Source organism: Dromiciops gliroides, chromosome 2 (genome assembly GCF_019393635.1).
Source record: "Dromiciops gliroides isolate mDroGli1 chromosome 2, mDroGli1.pri, whole genome shotgun sequence".
In the NCBI taxonomy this organism is placed as follows: domain Eukaryota; kingdom Metazoa; phylum Chordata; class Mammalia; order Microbiotheria; family Microbiotheriidae; genus Dromiciops; species Dromiciops gliroides.
This window is the reverse complement of record NC_057862.1, coordinates 180,047,253-180,072,057: the sequence shown is the minus strand read 5'-3', so window position 1 is coordinate 180,072,057 and position 24,805 is coordinate 180,047,253. Positions and strand designations below refer to the sequence as shown.

The following is a 24,805-nucleotide window of genomic DNA, read 5'->3' as shown; positions in this document are numbered from 1 at the left end:
GCGGAGATGTTCAGTGAAACTTAACAGGCTGAACCTCTTTGGTTACAATCAAAATAGTCGTCTTCAGAATGAGTTGTGCCTATTTCTGGTCTTATTCTTTTTCTGCAATCCTCTCTTACCTTTTGCCCAAATACCAGACTTTCAAAATTTAGCCGAAATCTCACCTATATCTGTGGCATTACCCTGACCTGGGCAGGAACTGTTTTATTTTTGCATTTCAGGTAGAAACTTTATAGACGTTTGGTGTACTGACATCCCGAAGCATTCCCCTGGCTTTTTTTTTTTTAATATATTGCTTTGAAAATGTTTTACATAGTCGTACGTGTATAACCCACATCTCATTGCTTACCACCTCAAGGAGGGGAGAGAGTGGAGGGATAAAAAAAAAAATGGAACCCAAAACTATAAATAAAAATGTTTGCTACTTAAAAATTTAAAAAATACATTGCCTTGAATTTTTCTTTTATACAACCTGTTTCTCCTACTATATTCTTAGATTGTCATGTATTTGTGTCCATGACTGATGCTAGTGACAAGTATAGCTATTTATATGGCTTATTGCCAAGTGTAATAACTAGTTTATGGAGCAAATCATCCCAACATTTTAGATCTGGAAAGGGACCTTGGAGATTAACTAGTATAACCCTCTAATTTTATAGTCGAGGAAGGACATTGAGGTAACTTACTTAAAAGGTAATCACAAGGAGCTAGGTGGTTCAGTGGATAAAGCACCGACCCTGGATTCACGAGGACCTGAGTTCAAATCCAGCCTCAGACACTTGACAATTATTGGCTGTGTAACCCTAGGCAAGTCACTTAATCCTCATTGCCCCACAAAAAAAAATATCAAAAATAATAATGGGAGAGAAAACATGCAAACAACCCCTATGTATATGGGATAAATCAAGAGATAATCATGGACAGAAAGCAGTAACATTAAGGGAGAAGAAGCAGGAATGCCTTCTTGTAAAAGGGGATTTTAGCTGGGACTTGAAGGAAAACAGAAGATGGAGATGGAATATCAGGTTGCTAAGTTTTATTTGTGCTTTCATGATAATTTGTCACTTTATATGTTAATGGATTTCTTTCAATGGGAGTTTTGGTATGGTTTGTAAAATGTAAAATTTTACCAGCCCTGGAGTCAGGAGTACCTTGGTTCAAATCCAGCCTCAGACACTTAACACTTACTAGCTGTGTGACCCTGGGCAAGTCACTTAACCCCAATTGCCTCACTTTAAAAAAAAGCATATAAGCTAGTTAAACAAGGTACATGATGTATTTAAAGATTAAAATGAAGATTTCCAAAACATTTGAGTCAGTTTTGCACAGCCTGGTGGTTATAGTTTTAAAAATACCTATTTGCAAGTGAATTAAGATTACTTAGATGACAAAACTGGTTTAGTAGATGTTTCACCAAATCAGAGGCAGATTAAGTTTGTTACAAGTTTAAGAGGCCTTGGGGATAGTTTGGGGTAAAGCTTATCCGGGTATTTATGCGAAAGATCTTGAGATAAGCATAAAATATTATATTTTTAGTTTTTTAGAGCTCTATCAACTATCAATCCCTAATTTCAATTCAACAAAATCATTAAGTATCTACTATGTGTAAAACATTGCACTAGGCCTTTGAGGATACAAAGACAGTAGAAACCCTCAAGTGCACCTGTTTCCACTAACAGGAGAAGGGGTGAAGGCGAGTCACTGGCACCTTAAAACCAGTCGCTTCAGGCAGGTGGGGCTCGTTAGCCTTGGCAGGCACGCTGCCTAGGGTAAGGAAACGTTGATTTTAAACCTCTGCTACTGCACCACCTAGCTGCCCCTGTATAGCCTAATTTTCAAGCTTACTTTTGGGAATATCCAAATTTGTTCTTATTCTATATGTACCAAAACAGGACAAATGAAGTCTTCTGAAAATCTTATCTTTCACATAAAATGTAAAGGAAGGCCAATAAGTATATTTTAGAATGGAAAAGTTTTGGGGCAGCTAGGTGGCGCAGTGGATAGCTGGCCCTAGATTCAGGAGGACTTGAGTTCAAATACAGCCTCAGACACTAGACACATACTAGCTGTGTGACCCTGGGCAAGTTACTTAACTCCAATTGCCTCACCAAAAAAAAGAAAGAAAAAAGAATGGAAAAGTTTCCTACTGAACATTAGGCAAATCTTTCACACAGTAACTAAGTCTCTCACATGGATAGAAAGCATTTCATAAACTTTTATGTTATATACACATGAGTACACACATAGACATGTTCACATATCACAAAGTAAATATCTCAGTCATCTTCGAACACCATGCTCAAATTAAGTAGTGACAAAATACTTATGGGAACTTGGTTCTATCTACTCTCCTGGGTTATACATGTAGTTATAATGAACTCATCAAATTCCAGGTTATAAAATATAAGCTATAGACACAATGGTCCCATTTAAAAGTATCTCAAAGAAAAATATTCAACATTTATTCAAATAACTATTTTTTAAAATCAGTTAATTTACAAGGCTAATCATCAAGGGCAAATTTTAAGGAATTTTATCAGGTTTCTATGCAAGAAGATTCATCCATTTTTGGTACAACTTAAGTTCTGCTGAAGAATGGTCAGTCTTCAGTTTTAGAGCAGTAGGTGAAACTTATCTTCATTCTGAAAAGAAAAAAACTGTCAAAATTAAATAACAATTTTTCAAATAATTAGATTCACATAAGAGCATCCTTTAGTTTACATAAATATAATACAAAGCTATGCCATAATTAAGTCTTTACTGCTAGATTCAATTCAATCTAGTTCCTTGCCCTTCCCTCAGAATTTAAATCTGAATTACCTTTTATTTAAAAGATGAACTGCCTCATTTATAAGGAGTATCCCATATTATTACATCAGGTTAGCCCTATAAATGTCTGGCCCCGCAAAATTCAGAAAGCACTAACAGATGGCCAATCCATCCAATGGTGCCCTGAGTGAAGAAAGACCAGATTTAATCTGTGATGGCCTAAAATCCCACTGCCAAAACTCAAAGCAATGAGAGGAACAGCCATCTGGATCTCAACAAAACTACCTTCTTACGAATACACTGAGCTTCAAAAGTAGATGTCAAAATTGCTAATAGCAAAATGATATGAACTCCAAGTTATCAAGAGCAATATGGTAAAAAAAAAATGCTCTAAATTACTATTATAGAAAAGCAAAGTAAATCAACTGAGATTTCAATCCACACCATCTGAATGGTACACGTTTAATTCACTATTGATAAGAGTTGTAAATTGGTCCACCTTATCTGGAAAACAATTTGGAACTATTCCCCCAAAGTTACTAAACTTTATGTATCTTTTTCCCCAGTAAATATTGCCACTAGGCCTATCTATACCCCTAAAGAAATCAAGGAAAGGAGACCCATAATGTACACTTCTTAAATAACTTTTTAAAAAAAAAAATCTAAAAAAAAATTTTTTTTGTATGGACAAAGAACTGGAAACTAAGGGGGTGCCCGTGCCCATCAATTGGAGAATGAGCAAATCATAGTACAGTATATGAATGTAATTGAGTATTAATGTGCTATAGAAATTATTAAGGGATACATAGTACTGTTGGTGGACCTACACCACAAGAAAATCAGGAAAAGGGACTCATATGCAAAAATATTTATAGCAGCATCTTTTGTGAGAGCAAAGAGCTGAAAAATAGGAGGTGCTAATGCACCTCAATTGGGAAGTGGCTGAATAATTGTAGAATATGGGTATAATGAAATAATATTGTGCTGTAAGGGGTAATGAGAGGAATGGTTCTGTAACAATATGGGAAGACTTGTGTGAACTGATGCAGAGTGAAATGAAAACAATTTATATAATAACGTCATTGTAAAGACAGCTTTGAAAAAACGTTAGCTCTGATCAATGCAATGACTAACCATGATTCCAGAGGACCAAAGACTACAAAGACTACATGCTACCAATTTCTGTTACAAGTGTTGTTTTTGTCGTGTTTTTCCCAATGATAGAAACAAGGTAGAAAAGAGAAAATAGCTTTGCTAATTGGGGGAAAGGGAAGATTGTTGTCAAATTAAGATTGTTTATCAAGGATATTATGGTCAACCAAAGAAAAAGTGTAATAGCTTAAAGTACTCATCTTTTCTTTTGTTCCTGGACCCTTTTTAATCTTCTATATTTGACCTGAGTCTATTTTCTTTAAACCCTCCTGTTCTGACCTACTCCTATCTCCCAGCTCTCTGCTTCCCAAACTAATTATAAATTTTTTAAATGTAAAGATACTTTTATAATAAACTTTAGATATATGTCATGAATCTTTTTGGTCAAATTACCCCTTTGAAAAAAAATAAAAATTAAATTAAAAAAAAAATTACCCCTTTTACTTCTTATTTGTCCATTTCCATAAGAACTTACCTTTAGTATCTTCATGGTTTTTTAACTCTTTTCTTCAAAAAATGGAAAAAAAAAAACAGGCACTCAAAGCCCCAGTGGTTTGCCAGAGCTGTTTTCTAAGTATGCCACTCAAATTGACAAAACTTTCCTCTGGACACAATGAACACAGGCTATACATGTGAAATAAACATTAGTTGCTACCTGAGGCCATCAAAAATGAGTCCTCACTCAAAAAAAAAAAAATTTCAACTTTCAATAGCTCAAGACTCAAATGTCCAAAGTCATCACAAAATGCCTTCATGGCTAAAGCATAAAATTAACAGGTTAGCATCAGCTTTCATAACAGGTTGTGTAGATTCAGTGCCGGTCCAGAACACCCCATTGAAAAGTTCCAACTTCTGCCAATAGCTTAACAATAATATCCCCCTCTAAATTATGCCCTCAAAGGCCAAATGATAACTTAATTGCTTATGTTACTTCACATATTCTATCATCATGCATTATCCTCATGGCCAGACTTCCAAAGATAAACTGAAGTAGAGAGGATTATATTGTAGGATACAATAAGAGTCACATACATAAACGGTTGCCTTCAGGTGGCAGTCCCAAAGATTCAGCTGCTCTTATATTTGATTTTAAATTAGCTCCCCGAGAATAACATAGCTGTCATTCTTCCTACAGGTAACAATTTTAGTATCATGTGGCCTACAACATAGAGCATCAGAGTCCATACTGATTTTTCCTCTTAATGGTATCTACTCTCTTTATATTTAACTATTTCCAGTGGGCAACAACCCAGCTGGTCAGTGGTTGTCCATCCACACTTGAAATTTTGTTTCAAACACATAATCCCTAAATTTTTCAGTGACAATCTATTTCAAAACTAAAAATTATAGCTTGTATATGGGCTACTAAGTTTCATTACTGTTAAGTCCTTTACTAAAGACTGACATCAAAATTTTTGTGACCACTTTCTTGATAGAAAAATTCTCCCAAGCCAACCAAACTAGCATCAGTATGTATCAAGGATTTGGCTCTTTTAGGTGATGGGGCATCTGAGATGCAGTACCACCCAACCTCTTATTCATTTTAAGCTTATAAGGATTAAAACATGCAATTAATAAGTTTTTCTTTAAATGTGAACAAAAATCTTACCATAAAGAGAAACTAAGCTGCTATCAGTAGGACTTTCAATCATGGCTTCCACCACTAAAAACTCCAGGTAGGGAAAATAAGTTTGGCTACAGCATCACTTCTCTGCAAAAGAAAAAGCCAAAAGCCACAAAAAATTACTATCCAAAAGTTAATCCTATGATTCTCTATTTTACTCTAAGAATGTGTGAGATCACCTTCACATTATAATCCCACCTTGATTCCCCCCACCCAAAATATGAGGTAAACTAGCCAAGCCTACCTTCCTCAAGGGGTTCTCTTGATCTATTAGAAAAGAATATCGGGGCAGCTAGGTGGTGCAGTGGATAGAGCACCGGCCCTGGAGTCAGGAGTACCTGAGTTCAAATCCGGCCTCAGACACTTAACACTTAACTAGCTGTGTAACCCTGGGCAAGTCACTTAACCCCAATTGCCTCACTAAAAAAAAAAAAGAAAAAAAAAAAAGAAAAGAATATCAATAAAATGGTGACTGGAGACTATAGAAAACTGATAACAAAACAAGCTTGTACCTTCTGGCAGAGATAATAGAATGAACATGCAGACTAAGGCTTCAGCTTCAGACATGAGTGACATGGCTTTGTTTTACTTGACTATACTTTTTTGTTATAAAGAAGTAGTATTCATTTTTTATATTGGTGTGGTAGTGATCACCAAAGTGTCAATGAAATATTTAACACATTATAAATGAAATATATATCATCTAAGATTCAGTTTCTCATAATTATGTGAATACGAAAATGTTTATGATAATTAATATTTGTCAAGGTCATGTTTCCCCAGCATTTTAGTAAGGTGCCAGACACATAGTAAATACTTAATGCTTTTTCATTCATTCACTTATTCCTTCTATCTAATTATCAAGAAGTAAAGCAGGGGCAGCTAGGTGGCACAATGGATAAAGTACTGGCCCTAGATTCAGGAGGACATGAGTTCAAATCCGGCCTCAGACACTTGACACTCACTAGCTGTGTGACCCTGGGGAAGTCACTTAACCCTCATTGCCCCCACAAAAAAAAGGAAAAAAAAATAAGTAAACTCAAAAATAAATATTTCAAAATGTCACTTATTTTTAAATGAGACAAATGTCCACTTTTAAAGGGAAGTTGTTGCCAATCAAATCTATAATTCGGTATTATAAACACAAAAGTCAGAAATTGATATAGATCACTAATCAGACTCAAGAGACCAGGAACAAAACCTTTTCTAAAATGTTCACCTCTGGCTTGTCTGCTCAGAGTATGCATGCAATCAGGGTAATCAGCTGAAACACGGACTGAAAATGCATTTCATCATGGCAGACACTATGTGTGTGACAGGTTAACTATGACTGTTTTTCTAGGGGTGTCCTCTAAACTAGGAAACCCAACTCAAATTAAGTCCTTTAGCTTCAGAAGTGAAAAAACTCATCCGGATATATCTCCTACTCACTCAATGCAGTAAAAAGTATAAAGCTCTGGGCTGGAGGACAGGAGAATGTGAAACAGAATTTCTAAAATATAGTCAGTTATGCTGAGTGCTTCCCTTCCCCTCCCCCTCAGCCAGAGGATGATGGTCGACTCATGTAGAAGGCAGAAACTTTTCCTTTAACTCACCTCTGATACTAAGTGCAGCTTCTGCCTTGCAGTCATACACATTAAAACTGAACAGCTCTCTGAAGAATCTAGGAAATGAGATCACATGTGAAAATGAAACTAAATATAGATATATATTTATATTACTAAATAACTCACATTATTTAAGTACACTGTATCCTCATTTAAATCATTAAAAATCATTTCAAAGAACTTTGAGTCACTTTTTTTGACAAGCTTTATAAACTTGTCGTTGTTTCATACTGACTCATTTACATCCAAATAATATTAAATGATAAAGACTAGTATATATATCCTATACTTAGGAGCCAAGTATAAACTTACCTAAAATTTCCAACGGTATAAATTTAATATGCCTGAGCAAAGACAGAATACTTTGGAACACTAATATACATGCCCATAAGACCCAGCAAACAATGAACCAGTTTTTTCAGTAAAATACAATATACAAGTATATTACTCTTCAACACTCAGTTTCAGTTTTGCTAATCCAAGTGCTGTTGTCACCCATACCCAAGATGCTTTATCAATTAATCAGTCAATGACCACTTATTATTAAAGTGCCTGTGATACAAACCAGGCACAGTGCCCCTCTTCCTGTAAACTGAAAACTTTCCTTCTTTATATAGACAAAATGCAGCTCTTAATTATGCCACAAGATGGCAACATACAAGGTTTTCTTGTCCTATAATATAGGGATCTTCCCAGGTCATGTGTCATTGAGCTAAATCATGTGAAACAAACTGTACAGACAACTTTCTTCATTTTAGATGATGTACCAAATTGAAGGCTAAGATTTTTGGAATTTATATAGGAATTCTCTTTCAATTTTTTTCATTTTTACATGTCAGACAAGAACTTTGTTAAATCCACTGTCACTACATTCTATGGGAGATAAAAATGAACACACTGTAATGTAACCTGAGTCCTATTAAATATTAAAAATGAAAAATAATCCCTCCAGTAGGTACCCTAAAAGAGTGCATGTGCCCATGCGCATGTGTGTATGTGTTTAGATATATATTTGTCTCCTTATCTCGGCCAAATTGCAAATATAACTCTGTGGTCCTGAGCCCAATGTGGGTGGAGGGAAAGCTCTGACCCACCACATTTCTGACCTATGCCAATTCACCCCAAGTTAGTGAACCTGGTGGCCCCCATTCTCAAGGGTTCATTATACCAGTGTGCTAGACAAAGTATGTACACTTCTCTGGCTTTAACACCACCTCAGCTCAGAACTCAAGCTCGGCCCTCACCAGTAGCAAGAATTATAGGTAATTATAGGCATACATCGCCACACAGGGCAAAAGAGCTTATGTCTAACTGAAGGGTAACATGTAAATGGGTAAATAAAAGATAGTTTGAGTAGAAGGGAAAGCACTGCAGTCAGATGGGATTGCTGAGCCTCCATCAGATAGCTTGAAAGATCATGAAAAAATGGTCAGTTGCCACAAGATTGGACAAGGGTTTATGTTCTGATTTGCAAAAGAGAAGAAAATATTAAGTCTGCAAAGTATAAGGAAATGAACTTGACACTTCAATTTCTGGAGAATTCTAGAATGGATCATCCATTAGATAATAAGCTCCTTGAGGGCAGGAACTGTCATCTTGCCTCTTTATATCTATCCTCAATTCAACATAGTGCTTGCCTAATTGATAAGAACAGATAGCTGGACAGGGGCAGCTAGGTGTCGAAGTGGATAAAGCACCAGCCTTGGATTCAAAAGGACCTGAGTTCAATTCTGGCCTCAGACACTTGACACTTACTAGCTGTGTGACCCTGGGCAAGTCACTTAACCCCAATTGCCTCACACACAAAAAAAACCCCTCAATTCTATTCTACCACAGATCTCCTAAATTCCAGCACTAGGACAGAAGTATTCAGAAAGATCCTTGCTACCAAGAGATTATGATCCTGTTAGATAGATGGATATTTACACAAGTTAAATCATTAGGGGATATAAAAAAAAAATCTACTTTAGTCAAATCCTAGTACTTACCCTAAATCAAAGTTATTGCCATACTACCTGAAAATCTCAATCCTAGTCCGTGGTACACCTGAGACAAGGAAGTTTTGATTTTCTGGTGTACTTCTGCCTCCCAGCTTTGCCCACAGAGCCATGTCTCCTGCCCTGCCAAGGATTTAGCCCCCTTTCCACCAAAAGCCAAATCTATCTTCAACCTAAAATTCGAAAACAGAAGAAAGTTATTAATTGCAATCCAGAACCAGTCACATGATCTTGAACTGCACTATGCTTACAGTTTAATATGTTCAAGAACAGATTACGGAGTTTGAACTACATTGGTCAATTCTCGCTGGGCAAATCTGGGGTATGGATTACTGTTTTCTCCTTCCACAGACACAAAAAGTTTTGGCTTTGATACTTAAATGTGTACCTGGGAATGGGAAGCGGTCAGAAAGACCAATATATGGAAGAGGTTTTTAGTAATTTTCTCAAAATGAATAATAATATGGTCAATAATGCCCTTCCCCTCCCCATACACCCCCAAAATCTTAATATGACCTCTGCTCAGGGCATGTGAATAATCAGAGTGATCATGTGAAACACGGACTGAACATGCAGCTCATCACAGCAGAAAACTTTCCCAAAAACTATGCTGTTTCTCCACTGAAGACAAAATTAAAATAAAGTGCATCTGAGGAATTTTGATTAGGAAAAACTTTTAACAAAGGGGTGAAAACATGAGAAACGTTCCCCACTCTTCCGTTTCCCATTTTAGATTAGGTAATAAGCAACATATAGATTACTCCAATTAAATAAAGTGGATAGTTTAAAAAAGGAAAACAATTTCTGTAAGATCCATTAGTCTGCACTTCAGCAGGGATCTGTTTTCTGGGAGAACACCAGATCACCAAACCTTGCGCTGATAATGTGGAAATGATCATTTCCAAAGGTTTCTTAAAATGGCCTATATTTCTATACTTCTTAGCCTGCTAAGCTACAATTACATCCCCAAAATCATGCTAAAAATAGATTTACTCACCTGCTACCATAATTTTTATATAAAGATCTGGAGAGGCAGCACTACTGACTGCCTGCAGACCTGCCTGAGAATTCACAGGCCACGTGGTTTCTCTTAAAGGCACAAAGCCCAGTATCCTCATTCCTCTCTTACCCTCATCACAAGCACTAACCGCAGGATAAACTAACCCATATTTAAAAGAGAGTAGCTGTTGGCAAAAAGATCTGCATTAAGTCAGTACAGTTTGGCTCAGGTAGAAAAGCCATTATGTAATCCCGGGTATTTTAAAGATGTTCACTGATTTCTCCAACACACTCCCCACCAAAATCTACACTTTTCATGGCAAAAACTGCTATGAAAAATAAACACCAGAAATTTCATTTAAAGGAAAAAGCTAACATCCAAACAAAGTCCTGTCCAGGCCTGAAAACTAGAAGCCCAACAAATCATTGTACTACTCTCATAGATCACCAGATATTTCATATCAGTGAATCCAGGCTGTTTCTCAGACATTGTCTTTTGTAAAAAAGACAATATGTATTACTAATTTCACTGATTACGAGAAAATGGAGCTGCGATAAAAGGAAATTCAAGGCCAACACCATACAGTGCCAATCAAGGCACTGGGGCAAAGAAGCTCACAATCTAAATTGTAGTTCAGAATTCATGTTTTCAAAAGAAACTCCTCTTACTCCCAGGCCCAAAAAACCCCTCTCTCCAGTGTTTACTACGCAGTCTCCCCAATCCAGCCCAAATACTGTAAGTAGCAAAAATACAAGGTTAAAATAATGATCAAATAAATTTTTTTAAAAGAGTGTTAATGAAATCAAGAAGCAGTCCCTGCCCTCTTCCTCCTCACCAACCTTACAGACACATGGATGGGGAAGAACGGGGAAAGGTGCCAGGCGGGAAAGGTCAGAATCCTTATTCAGGCTCAAATCTGCATACTCTCTGGCAAACAGGCAACATTAGCCTGATGCAGGCTTTCATTAAAAAGGCCTGTAGCTATTCACAAATGCCCTCTACGCAGTTCCCTGTTCTTTGGAAGCCTCAACCCCCGCCCCCCCTGCCAACAGATCTCTGGCTAATAAGCAGCTCCAAGGCCTGGCTCAGTTTTCCCCCTCCCAGACTAACGCTTCATACCACCCCCACGCTTTCTCATGACTTCACAAAGTCTAATCTTGCTTTCAGCTAGCATCAGGAAGTGAAAGCAAGAGCGGATGGTTCCCCAAAAGACAGATTGAAAAGGGATTGGAAAGACCCCCACCAAGCAGTACTCACCAAGCCACCAACAGAAAAAAATAAAAGGTGGGAGATCCCGGAAATGGCTTTAAGAAAGCAATGGAAGCACCTGATTGGCTAGTTAGTCCAAGGCAAAGGCCCACCCCTCCCTTACCTTAAAAGGTGTTAAAATTATGTACTTTCCTGTTTCTTCTAGAACAGGTTCTTAACCTTCTGGAGGATATAGACCCCTTTGACAATCTAGTGAAGCCTATGGACCCCTTTCTCAAAATGCTTTTAAATGCGTAAAATAAAATGCTTAGGATTACAAAGGAAATCAATTATATTGAAATACAGTTATCCAAAATATTAAAAAAAAATTCAGGGATAAGTACCCTGTTTAGAATCTGTGATACTCTTTAGAAAAAAAAGCAAACTAAGTTGTTTGGTTTGTTTTTTTTTAAGCAAAGTCTACTGAACAAAACCAGGCTACTGAAGGCTATTAAAACACTCTGAGCATCAAACTTGTGCTGCATCAGAATATAGCAATCCATTTTTATACCTTTAAAAGACTACTTCTTTTATGTAGGGATAAAAGATCCTAACTAGGAAACCCACATTAAGTCCTTAATAAAATGATGCCTCAATAAGTAAGTTCTTTTGCATTCCCTCAGCATTTAGGTCCCACACGCTTATGCCTACACTACTGAGATAGAGCACTGGACTTGGAATCCCTTCTCAGATACTAGCCATGACCCTGAACAAGTTATTTAACCTCTCTGTGTCTCAGTTTCCTTATCTGTAAAATGAGGGCATTGGGCTCTTTGGCCTGTAAGGTCACTTTCAGCTCTAAATCTGGGATTCCAAATAAATTCCTGTCTGGGTGCCCAGCCTCCAGGCCCTTCCAGGTATAGTTCAGTTATATAATGATGCTTGATTAATCTTTATTATATAAAAATCTAATAACATTCTATCAACCCCATCCCTATCCAAAAACCTTAAGATGTTCCCCTTTTCTTAAAAGATTAAAACTCCTGGGGAGCAGCTAGGTGGTACAATTAATAGAGCACCAGCCCTGGATTCAGAAGGACGTGAGTTCAAATCTGACCTCAGACACTTTGACACTTACTAGCTGTGTGACCCTAGGCAAGTCACTCAACCCCAATTGCCTCACAAAAAAAAAAAAAAAAGACTAAAACTCCTTATCCTGGCTTTCACCACCCCAATCTGCTTCCATTCTGCCTTTCTAGATTTATCATACCTGAACAATTCATATATTTTACTTTTATTCAGATACTTTTAAGTTATATAAACTTACAGGTATTATTGTCATATAAAGATTAATTTCAAAATTTTCTGTAAGATCTACTCATTACTGACCTTATACTCCAGTTCAAATGACTTTTTGCCATTCCCCAAATTCCCCAGCTTTCCTCAAATCTGAAATGTCACCTCCATGAAGTCATCCCTTATCCGCAGGCTAAATCAGATCAGTCTCTACAACTTTTTGACATTATCTTATAATAATCTGCCTATATATACATACACACACACACAAACATATATATATATATATATATATATATATATATATATATATTCCAAAGACATTTATTAAACACTTTCTATGTGCCAAAAGCACTGAGATAAACACTTTACAAATATCTCATTTGATCCTCCAAACTACCCAGGAGGTAGATTCTATTATTATAGCATTTTACAGATATAATACCATTTTACAGATGAAGAAACAGGTGGAAAGAAACTAAGTGACTTGCCCAAAGTCACCCAGTTAGAAAGTGTCAGAGTCCAAGCTTGAACTCACCTCCTAGTACTCTATCCATGTGTCACCTAGTGGCATCAGGAGAACATAACATTCCCAGGAGAATATAAGCTCTTTGAAGGCAAGAGCTTTCATTTTCATCTTTGTATATCACCGGTCCAAAACAATGTGGCTTAGTGAACACAGTGCTAGACCTCGAGTCAGGAAGACATGGGTTGGAATTTTCCCTCTGACACTTAACTATCTTTGTGAATATGGGCAAGTCACATCTTCTACAAGACCCAGCAACCCTCTAAGACTTATATACTAAATTATAAAAAGTTGTGCTAATTCATTTCTCTCCAGGACCTAACCCTGCTCCTGATCATAACAGACATCAGTGAATGTTTATGGAGTTAGGTTAAAATCAGACTTGAAAGGAGTGTCCCTTAATTCTTTTTTTTTTTTTTAGTGAGGCAATTGGGGTTAAGTGACTTGCCCAGGGTCACACAGCTAGTAAGTGTTAAGTTTCTGAGGCCAGATTTGAACTCAGGTCCTCCTGAATCCAGAGCCGGTGCTCTATCCACTGTGCCACCTAGCTGCCCCCAAAACAAGAATTGAAACTATTTCTTCCTGACTCCACATCTAACAGCATGTACTATTCCTCTTCCCTCTCCTCCTAATGATGAATATGTTGTAAGTCTATATGGATACCTTAGAGGTTATTTAGTCAGGTACCCTCATTTTATGGATGAGGAAACTGAAGGCTACAGAGATTGACACTTGCCTAAAGTTGTATGGTGGCAAAACCAAAGCTGGTTCACACTAATCTTGTCAATATCCCATTTGGGGAGACATTGTATACATTAGAAGGAATGCAAGAAATGGCATTCACATCCTACCCCTGATACTAACTACTTGTGTGACACCTTGGACAAGTCATTTAACACCCTTGGATCTTGCTTTCCTCATCTGTAAAATGAAAAGGTAGGATTAGTTGGCCCCCAAGGTCCCTTCCAGCTCTTTATCTATGATCCTATTTATAAAGACTTGTAGCACATCCCTTCTGAGTAGACTGAAGTCCTTAAAAATCTAAAGGGATATCTTTATCCCTTTGATCATTTTGGTTACTTTCTCTGGACCTCTTCTAGCCCCTCTATGCCATTTTTGAGCTACAAAGATCAGATCAGCATTTAGAATTCCAAGTGCAGATGTGCTATGGGTTTGTACTTCTGTTTTGTTTCCAATTCAAATTGATTATTTTTTTTTAGTTTTCACCCAGATGTTTGGCATCATGTAAACACAGCTTGGAAATATTCCTGAGCTGCTTACAGATGGACAATCATGAATCTCTTACCAAATTATACATAATGATGCCATGTTCCTTTTTATATGTCTTAGGATCAGGCTTGAATTTTTGATACAGGACTTAATTGGATGAAAACTGGGGGAAAAAACCCCTACTCATTTGGATGCCAAACATCCAGATATTTGGAAACACTCAGATGGTTGACTAAATTTTTCAGTTTCCTACTTGCAGCCTGGCATAATAGACAGTCAGCCTCAGAGGCAGGAAGACATTAGTCCAAGTCCTGTCTCTGACACATACCGACTTTATGACCCTGGAAAATCATTCACCTTCAAAGCTCTAGGCAAATACTGAGAGTATAAATGGAAAAGAAGGCCCTGACCTTTATTGGTAGAGGTAGTTTCTTCACCAGAGGCTCCCTATACCAAGGAAATCATAGGTCCAGTCCCTATTCATATGGACATTTGTCATCATGTAGAAAAACACATTATCAACTCATGTTTAGCTTGAGGTCACTCTGGCCCTTAAGTCTCTTTATTTCTTTAAAACCAATTAAAAACACTAACAACAACCCCAAACCTCAAATTGTTATCTATCTATCTACCTACATACTCTGGCAAAGAGAATTCCTATATTTGTCATGTCTACAACATGTATCTCTTTCTGCATTTTAAGTCTATCACCTCTGTCAGTGAGTGGTATGTTTCATCTTTATTCTTTTGACTCATGAGTTTATCAGTGCATTGATCAGCATTCTAAATTATTTTGAAATTGTCTTTTCTCTCTAATGTTATCTTGGTATAAATTGTTCTCTCAGTTCTACTCATTTTGCTCTGCATAAGTTTATAAATGCCTTCTCAGTTTCCTCTGAAGCTGTTTCATCATTTCTCATTGCACAATATGCTATTTTATCCATGTACCACAATTTGTTCAGCCATTGTCCAATAGGAGGACACTCTCTTTGTTTGTAATTTTTGGCTACCATGAAAAGAACTGCCATCCATATTTTTTTACATATAGATCTTTTCCCTCTTTATTTGATTCCTTTAGAGATATAAGCCTAGTAGTGGTATATCTTCATTGAGGAATAGCTCCAAATTGCTTTCTAGAATGGTTAAACTACTTCATGGCTCCACCAACATTAATGTACTCATTTTCCTACAGTTCTTCCAATATTTATTTTCTTGTTTTTGGTCATCTTTGCCAGTTTGAAAGGTAGGGGTGGGGGGTAGAATGTCAAATTTTTTTAAAATTTGCATTTCTCTTATTATTAGTGATTTAGAACATTTTTATAGGATTATTATTATCATATGATCTATAAAAGTGATAATTGTTTTTTTCTTTGTCTATGCTTACTTCCTTTTCTCCTTTTGTTGACATATTTGGCTTTTCTATCATATCTGGCTTTTTTTTTCCTAGCACCATGTTAAATAGTAGTGGTGATAATGGAGATCCTTGTTTACTCCTAATCTAAATCAGTGAATCAATAAACATTTATTAAGCACCTACAATGTGCCAATCACTGTGCTAAATGCTAGAGATACAAAAAGAGACAAAAGACAGTCCCTGTCCTCAGGGAACCTACACTCTAATGGGGAAGACAACATGGAAACAAATAATTAAAAACAAACTATAGGCAGAATAAACAAAATAATTAACAAGAGAAGGCACTAGAATTAAGAGGGATTGGGAAAGACTTCCTATAAAAGATGGGATTTTAGTTGGGACTTAAGGGAGGATCTGGAAGTCAGTAGATGGGACTGAGGAGGGAGATCATTCTAAGACAATGCCTAGAGCTGAGATGGTTGGTCTTGTTTGTGGAACAGCAAGGAGCCAGGAAGAGTATTTTTAGGGGAGTAAGGTATAATGAGACTGGAAAGGTAGGAGGGGTTCTAGTTTGTGAAGTGCTTTGAATACCAAACACAGCATTTTATGGTTGTTCAGTTGTGCCTTATTCTTCATGACCCTATTTAGGGGGTTTTCTTGGCAAACTGGTGTTTTGCCATTTCCTTCTCCAGCTCATTTTATAGGTGAGGAAACTGAAGCAAACAGGGTTAAGTGACTTGCCCAGGGTCATATAGCTAATTAGCATCTGAGGCCAGATTTGAACTCAGGAAGAGGAATCTTCTTGATGAGGCCCAGCACTCTATCCACTGCACCACCTAGTTGCCCAATGCCAAACAGACCATTTTGTATTTAATCCCGGAGATGACTGGGAGTGGGGATGACATAGTTGGACATATGCATTAGAAAAATTACTTTGATGTCTAAATGAAGGATGGATTGAAGTGGGAAATCTTATTGTAAAGGTAACTAACTTTTTACTTACCTATAATATTTGCTCTTTGATTTAGATACTCTATTATCCTAAGGAAAGATCTACTTATTTTAATTTCTAGAATTTTTAATTGAAATGAGTATTGGATTTTGCCAATTGCATCTATTGAAATAATCATATGGTTTTTACATTATTTATATTATTAACATGGTTTGTCATATTTATAGTCTTCCTTACATTGAACTAACACTACCTTCCTGGTATAAACCCAACCTAGTCATAGTGCATATTTAAAAATTTTGCATTAGTGTTCATTAGGGTTATTAGTCTGTTATTATTTCTCTCTTTTGTCTCTCCATATGTGTGTTGGAGAAAGAGATTAAAAGGGCATTTTCTTTTCTTATTATTGAAAACAACCATCAGAATTTTTTTTTGATTTTACATTCGTTTCTTATGTGTTTGTATCAAACCAATTCTTCCTCATCTTCTCTTTGGCCTCATGAACACCCTGATTAAAGAACTCTTTAAAAAAAAAAATTTTTTTTTGAGGGACAGTGAGGGGTTAAGTGATTTGCCCAGGATCACACAGCTAGTGTCAAGTGTCTGAGCCTGGATTTGAACTCAGGTCCTCCTGAATCCAGGACTGGTGCTTTATCCACTGCACCACCTAGCTGCCCCGATTAAAGCACTCTTGAGTTGGAAATGCAAGCCCAAAGGGAGCCCACTGTGGTACCATGACAAGTACTATAGCATCAGGTAAATGGTATCCTCATCGGTTGCAAGAATCAAAGCCCCTTCCTTTTACCTCAGGCCAAATCCTTTTCAAATGAACTTCATGGAGAATCAAAGTGCTTTGTAGTAATGGAATTTTGGTTAAAGAATCATTTGAGGGGGTAACATTTGGTGCCCTATAATGAGACAAGAAGGAAGAACAATGTTCCATTCTTTATCTCTTCCCTGCCACCCCTCACCTGCTCCAAAAATTTGGTTCTGAAAGGAAAGGGAATAATAATTAAAAACTAAGAAATTTTTTCTTATCCAATAACTTTTCATTAATTTCCCACATCTGTCATGCTCTCCCTCCTCATCTACACCTCTTGTAATTCCTAACAGGGGAAGCAAGGTGGAACAGTGGATAGAACACTGGCCCTGGAGTCAAGAGGACCTAAGTTCAAATCTCACCTCAGACATTTACTAGCTGTGTGACCCTGGGCAAGTCACTTAACCCCAATTGCCTTAAACATCTGGAGTCATCCCTAGTCATCCTGATGACATATCTTGCCACTGGACCCAAATGGTTCTAGTGGAGAGAGTGAGGTGGGTGACTTTGCACAGCCCTCCCTCACTTAAATCCAATCCAGTGCATCACCCTGGTGTCTCTTCAAAAACAAATGACAACATCAACAGCAGCAGCAATTCTTAACTCTCTTCAAAGCTCATCTCAAGGACCCATATGGGAGGCTCTTCTGATCCCCTAAGTGGTCAGGTGGTTTGGTACATAGAATGCTGGACTTGGAATCAGGAAGGCCTGAGCTCAAATCATACCTTAGAGACTTACTAATTGTGTGACCCTGGGCAAATCATATAACCTCTGTGCCTCAATTTCTTCATCTGTCAAATAGAGATAATAATAGCATCTACCTCCCAGGATTGTTGTGAGGATAACATGAGATAAGATAAAAGTACTTTGCAAACCTTTTAACACTATAACATGCTAGCTATCATTTATTTCCCCAGTAATTAGTGCTCCCACTCCAAGAAATACATTGCTTTTACTTGGCATATATTTTATTTTGACTTAGTGCACATGTGGTGTTCCCCCTGTAAAATACAAACTCCTTGAGGACAGGGACTGATTGTTTTTATTGTTTGATCCCCACTTTCTCCTGTAAGTAATAGATAGGAAGGAGAGGTGGAGAGAGGGAGGGATGAGGTCTGTCACAACTTTCCAGAATGCTTAAAATCCTACTTGTTCTTGTGCTATGTCAGGCATTTAAGTTTTTGACATATCACATACCACGTCACGTCACGCCACGCCACGCCACGCCACGCCACGTCACGCCACATCACGTCACGCCACATCATATCACATACCACGTCACGCCACGCCACGTCACGCCACATCATATGACATGCCACGTCACGTCACGTCATATCACATACCACGCCACGTCACGCCACGTCACGCCACATCATATCAAATACCACGTCACGTCACGCCACATATCACATACCACGTCACGTCACGCCACGTCACGCCACATCATATCACATAACACGTCACGTCACGCCACATCATATCACATACCACGTCACGTCACGTCACGTCACGCCACGTCATATCACGTACCACGCCACGTCACGCCACGTCATGCCACATCATATCACATACCACGCCATGTCACGCCACATCATATCGCATACCACGTCACGCCACGTCACGCCACGTCATATCACATACCACGTCACGTCACGCCACGTCACGCCACGTCACACCACGTCATATCACATACCACGTCATATCACATACCACGTCACGCCACGTCAAGCCACGTCATATCACATACCACGTTATGTCACGCCACGTCACGCCACATCATATCACATACCACGTCAAGCCACGTCAAGCCACGTCATATCACATACCACGTTACGTCACGCCACGTCACGCCAAGTCATATCACATACCACGCCACGTCACGCCACGTCACGCCACGTCATATCACATACCACGTCACGCCACGCCACGCCAAATACCACGTCAGTCACGTAACGCCACGCCACGCCACATCATATCACATACCACGTCACGCCACGTCATATCACATACCATGTCACGACACGTCACGTCACGCCACGCCACATCATATCACATACCACGCCACATCACGCCACGTCACGCCACATCATATCACATACCACGTTACGTCACGCCACGTCACGCCACATCATATCACATACCACGCCACATCACGCCACGCCACGCCACATCATATCACATACCACATCACGTCACATCACGTCGCGCCACGTCACGCCACGTCATATCACATACCACGTCACGTCACGCCACGTCACGCCACATCATATCACATACCACGTCACGCCACGTCAAGCCACGTCATATCACATACCACGTTACGTCACGCCACATCATATCGCATACCATGTCACGCCACGTCACGCCACGTCACGCCACGTCATATCACATACCATGTCACGGCACGCCACGCCACGTCATATCACATACCACGCCACGTCACGCCACGTCATATCACATACCACGTCACGTCACGCCACGTCACGCCACGTCACGCCACGTCATATCACATACCACGTCACGTCACGCCACGTCACGTCATATCACATACCATGTCACGTCACGCCACGCCATATCACATACCACGCCACGTCACGCCACGTCATATCACATACCACGTCACGTCACGCCACGTCACGCCACGTCATATCACATACCACGTCACGTCACGCCACGCCACGCCACATACCACGTCACGTCACGTAACGCCACGCCACGCCACGTCATATCACATACCACGTCACGTCACGCCACGTCACGTCATATCACATACCACGTCACGCCACGGTCACGTCACGTCACGTCATATCACATACCACGTCACGTCACGCCACGTCACGTCATATCACATACCACGTCACGCCACGGTCACGTCACGTCATGCCACATCATATCACATACCACGCCACGTCACGCCACGTCATATCACATACCACGTCACGTCACGCCACGTCACGCCACGTCATATCACATACCATGTCACGTCACGTTACGTCACGCCACGTCACGTCACGTCACGCCACGTCACGCCACGTCACGTCATATCACATACCACGTCACGCCACGGTCACGTCACGTCACGTCATGCCACATCATATCACATACCACGCCACGTCACGCCACGTCATATCACATACCACGCCACGTCACGCCACGTCACGCCACGTCATATCACATACCATGTCACGTCACGTTACGTCACGCCACGTCACGTCATGCCACATCATATCACATACCACGCCACGTCACGCCACGTCATATCACGTACCACGTCACGTCACGCCACGTCATATCACATACCACGTCACGCCACGTCACGCCACGTCACGTCATGACACATCATATCACATACCACGTCACGCCACGCCATGCCACGCCACATACCACGTCACGTCACGTCACGCCACATCATATCACATACCATGTCATGTCACGGCACATCATGCCACGTCATATCACATACCACGCCACGCCACGTCACGCCACATCATATCACATACCACGTCACGTCACGCCACGCCACGTCACGCCACGCCACACCATGTCACGCCACATCATATAACATACCACGTCATGTCACGTCACGTCATGCCACGTCATATCACATACCATGCCACGTCACGCCACGTCATATCACATACCACATTACGTCACGCCACGTCACCATACCACGCCACGTCACGTCACGTCACGCCACGTCACGCCACGTCACGCCATGTCATATCATATACCACGTCACGACACGTCACATCACGCCACGTCACGCCACGTCACGCCACGTCATATCACATACCACGTCACGCCACGGTCACATCACGCCACATCATATCACATACCATGTCACGTCACGTTACGTCACGCCACGTCATGTCACGCCACATCATATCACATACCACGTCACGCCACGTCACGCCACGTCATATCACATACCATGTCACGTCACGTCATGTCACGCCACGCCACATCATATCACATACCACGTCACGCCACGTCACGCCACGTCATATCACATACCATGTCACGTTATGTCACGTCACGCCACGTCATATCATATACCATGTCATGTCATGTCATATCAATATATATATATATATATATGTTGCCTCCCTCATTAGAAGCTGTGGAAAAACTGTTGGTAGAGTTATGAACTGATCCAATCATTCTGGACAGCAATTTGGAACTATGCCCAAAGGGCTATGGTACTGTGCAAACCCTTTGACCCAGTAATAACACTACTAGGCCTGTATCCCAAAGGGATTATAAAAAAGGGAAAAGGGCCCACATGTACATAAAATATTTATAGCAGCTCTCTTTGTGGTGGAGAAGAATTGGAAATCAAGGGAATGCCCATCAATTGGGGAATGGCTGAACATGTTGTGGTATATGAATGTAATGGAATACTATTGTATTGTAAGAAATGATGAACAGGGGGCAGCTAGGTGGCACAGTGGATAAAGCACCAACCCTGGATTCAGGAGGACCTGAGTTCAAATCCGACCTCAGACACTTGACTAGTTGTGTGGCCCTGGGCAAGTCACTTAACCCTCATTGCCCCGCCAAAATAAAAAACCAGAAAACAAACAAACAAAAAATGATGAACAGGCAGATTTCAGAAATACCTGGAAAAACTTAAGTGGACTAATGCTGAGTAAAGTGAGTAGAACCAAGAGAACACTGTACACAGTAACAGCAACATTATGTGATGATCAACTGTGATAGACTTAGCTCTTCTCAGCAATACAATGGTCCAAGACAATTCCAAAGAACTCATTATAGAAAATGTTTTCTACATCCAGAAAAAAAAAAAACAACTGTGGATTCTGAATGCAGATTAAACCATACTGTTTCTACTTTTATTTTTGTCTTTTCTTTTTTGATGTTTTTCCCTTTTATTCTGATTCTTCTTTCACAATATAACTAAAGCAGAAATGTTTAATGTGATTATACATATATAACCTATATCAGATTGCTTTCTGTCTTGGGGAGGGAGGAGGGAAGGGAGGGAGGGAGAAAAATTTGGAACTAAAAATCTTATGAAGGGGCAGCTAGATGGCGCAGTGGATAGAGCACCAGCCCTGGAGTCAGGAATACCTGAGTTCAAATCTGACCTCAGACACTTAACACTTACTAGCTGTGTGACCCTGGGCAAGTCACTTAACCCCAATTGCCTCACTAAAAACAAAAACAAAAACAAACAAAAAATCTTATGAAAACAAATGTTTAAAACCATCTTTACATGTAACTGGAAAATAATAAAATACTTTGATGATTTTTTTAAAAAAAAGGTAAACTTCTTGAGGGCAGGAACTGCTTTCACTTTGTCTTGTAATACTTAAAGAAATTAATTCAGGCTACACTAGAAGGCCAAATACTAAAGTTGAAGCTTAAATACATTGGCCACAAAGAAGAAGACAGGATTCATTGGAAAAGACCCTGATGTTGGGGAAAATTGAAGGCAAAAGGAAAAGGAGACTGTAGAAGATGAGATGGGAAAATAGTATCATGGAAACAGTGATCATGAACACTTCAAGAGATAGTGGCATATGGGAGGACCTGACATGCTATGATCCATGGGGTCACAAAGAATAGGACACAACTGAACAAAAACAACAAAGTAGCCAATAAGTTAGCACAATATCTGGCACCCAGTAAATACTTCATCAGTGCTTGTTGATTGATTTGTACTAACTGATTATGCTCAGTACTGGAAAACACTTAAATCTTTGATCTCAACAAGTTGTTTTTATTTGCGTTTCTCAAAGAGATTTGGAACAATCTTTCCTATGGTTTTTTGTGTGTGTCTGTATCTTTTGACCTCTTTTTGGGAAAAAGTTCTTCAACCTTCCTTGTTTACAGATGAGCAAACTAACCAGAAAAAAGGGGTTTGCTTGACATCATACAACTAGTAAATATTAGAACTGTAACAATTGGAGTGATTCCACCTGCTGGAGAGTTACTGTAGGAAAGCTCTGCCATGAGGAAAAGATGTCTGAGGCAAGTCATGCGGACAGTTCCTTGGTGTCAGGAAGTGATTTTTGCTCCTGGGTACTGTCTATCAAAGCTACCAGCCAATCAACTTGAGGAGCCTCCCATTTCTGGGAGGAGGACACGAAGTAAAAAGCAGACTCTGGTGAAGGGGGCTTCCTTTTTTGGGTTAGAGGCATCAGGATTTCATGTGGGAGGTTAGGAAGGTTAAAATTTCCATGCTATAAGAAATCTGCTCTCAATCTTTCTCTCTCTTCACCAAATTCTTATTCTCCTTAATAAATGCTTAAAAGTCCAACTCTTGCTAAAGCTTATAAATTATAGGCAACCACTCATTAGATTTTTTTTTTTTGGTGAGGCAGTTGGGGTTCAGTGACTTGCCCAGGGTCACACAGCTAGTAAATGTCAAGTGTCTGAGGTCAGATTTTAATTCAGGTCCTCCTGAATCCAGGGCCAGTGCTTTATCCACTGTGCCACCTAGCTGCCCCACTCATTAGATATTTTAGACAGACTAGCTAGAATTTTAGACCTTATAGAACCAAGATTCAAACCCAGGTCTTCTGACTCCAAATGTACAGCTCTCTCCACTGAATCATGTTGTATATGGATAATGAACAGGGGCAGCTAAATGGTGTAGATAAAATGCTGGGCCTGAAGTAGGAAGAGTCATCTTCGTGAGTTCAAATGTGACCTCAGACACTAACTGTGTGACCCAGGACAAGTCACTACTTGCCTCAGTTCCTTACCTATAAAATAAGCTGGAGAAGAAAATGGCAGCCAATCCAGTATCTTTGCAAAAAAAAAACTCCAAATGGGTTATGACAACATGGATAAGATATCTAAAGGAGATCTGTCCTCTTAGCTCCACTTTACACAGCCACCACCCCAGTTCAGGCCCTCATTGTTGCTCATCTGGACTATTGTAATGGCCTCCTAACTGGTCTCCTTGACTCCAGTATCTTCCCTGTCAAGCCCATCTTCCATGCCATTTCCAAATTGATATTCCAAAACACTGCTCCAACTGGTACAGTTTAAAAAGTGGCCCCCTTTTTTTTTTTTTTTTTGCGGGGCAATGGGGGTTAAGTGACTTGCCCAGGGTCACACAGCTAGTAAGTGTCAAGTGTCTGAGGCTGGATTTGAACTCAGATATTCCTGAATCCTGGGCCAGTGCTTTATCCACTGCGCCACCTAGTGAATAGCATTTAAGTGAGGCAGAGCTATGCAAAGTCATCGCCCTCACTCTCTCCTCCAGAGTCATGGGCTCCAATGGCAAGACATAAATCAAGATGGCTGGTGATGGCCCAG

General features: G+C 39.6%; 1 long non-coding RNA gene and 3 other non-coding genes across 6 annotated transcripts; all 4 read right to left on the bottom strand.

Annotated features, from left to right (window-relative positions):
* Positions 1 to 1,287: 1,287 nt before the first annotated feature.
* On the bottom strand, positions 1,288 to 11,467 carry LOC122738994. Of its 3 annotated transcripts, none has more exons than XR_006354658.1 (5): positions 11,407 to 11,467; positions 9,141 to 9,322; positions 7,141 to 7,208; positions 5,531 to 5,632; positions 1,288 to 2,642 (listed from the first exon to the last, which is right to left on the bottom strand). It is a non-coding gene; the product is annotated as an uncharacterized LOC122738994 (long non-coding RNA). The 3 variants fall into 3 exon arrangements; XR_006354657.1 differs by lacking the exon at positions 11,407 to 11,467 and adding an exon at positions 10,989 to 11,178; XR_006354656.1 differs by lacking the exon at positions 11,407 to 11,467 and adding an exon at positions 10,147 to 10,944 and having other exon boundaries at positions 1,289 to 2,642.
* On the bottom strand, positions 2,891 to 3,036 carry LOC122745115. The gene has a single exon (XR_006355403.1). It is a non-coding gene; the product is annotated as a small nucleolar RNA SNORA79 (small nucleolar RNA).
* On the bottom strand, positions 6,773 to 6,849 carry LOC122745160. The gene has a single exon (XR_006355435.1). It is a non-coding gene; the product is annotated as a small nucleolar RNA SNORD126 (small nucleolar RNA).
* On the bottom strand, positions 9,665 to 9,741 carry LOC122745162. The gene has a single exon (XR_006355436.1). It is a non-coding gene; the product is annotated as a small nucleolar RNA SNORD126 (small nucleolar RNA).
* Positions 11,468 to 24,805: the final 13,338 nt, after the last annotated feature.